The following is a 777-nucleotide window of genomic DNA, read 5'->3' as shown; positions in this document are numbered from 1 at the left end:
CCCTCGGTCACTTTAAATATCCAAAATGGCTTCTGCGTGTAAACAATCAAAATGGCTGCACCCTCCGGACAGCAGAGAGTCCACAGCTCAGGTTGTCTCCTTCCTTGCTGTTTCCCTTCCTAGTCAGAGGCCACCAGAGCAGTCATCCCTGCAGCCCTTGGTGACTGGGACTGATCTTTAGGTCAATTCTCAGGTCCCAACACTACTTGGAAATATTCAGGCTGTTGGTCCCGTCAGAGTAGCTGACAGTCTGCAGCTCCACCTGTCTCTGTACTCGCTGTTTTCATTCATGTTTTTCCACTAGTTGGTGTCTAATCCACTTCTGTATGGTTCCTTTCAAAGCTCAGGGCTCCAGGAGTATCTTCTGTATCCCTGTCAATTGGTTTTTCTTTTCTTTGTTGAAGAGGGTCTGTGTCACTTGTCTGCCTATTCTCCATCTTACCGGAAGTTTAAAAAAACTTATACTTTCATATTTGAGAGCCTCCATGACAAGCATGGTGTGAAAGTGCTTGGCTGCTAACTGAAAGATCAGCAGTTTGAATCTGGCAGCCTATCAGAGGGAGGAAGTCTTGGTAGTCAGCTTCTGTGAAGACTGACAGCCTTGGAGACCCTGTGGTGCAGTTCCACTCTGTCCTCTAGGGGCGCTATGAGTCAGAATCGATTCCAGGGCAGTGGGTGTGGCTTGGGCTTTGCTTCCGTGAAGATTGACAGCCTTGGAGACCCTGTGGGCAGTTCCACTCTGTCCTCTAGGGGCGCTGTGAGTCAGAATGGACTCCA

The 777-nt window shown here is 49.0% G+C and overlaps 1 protein-coding gene across 1 annotated transcript in view; it reads left to right on the top strand.

Moving 5' to 3' along the window:
* ODAD1 (outer dynein arm docking complex subunit 1) overlaps positions 1 to 777 on the top strand; it is a 36,847-nt gene that overhangs the window by 17,849 nt on the left and 18,221 nt on the right. The gene's annotated exons all lie outside the window — the stretch shown is intronic.

Source organism: Orycteropus afer, unplaced genomic scaffold, assembly GCF_000298275.1.
Source record: "Orycteropus afer afer isolate SDZICR_OR568_19922 unplaced genomic scaffold, OryAfe1.0 scaffold00854, whole genome shotgun sequence".
Lineage (NCBI taxonomy): Eukaryota > Metazoa > Chordata > Mammalia > Tubulidentata > Orycteropodidae > Orycteropus > Orycteropus afer.
This window is presented reverse-complemented; position numbering and strand designations above follow the sequence as displayed.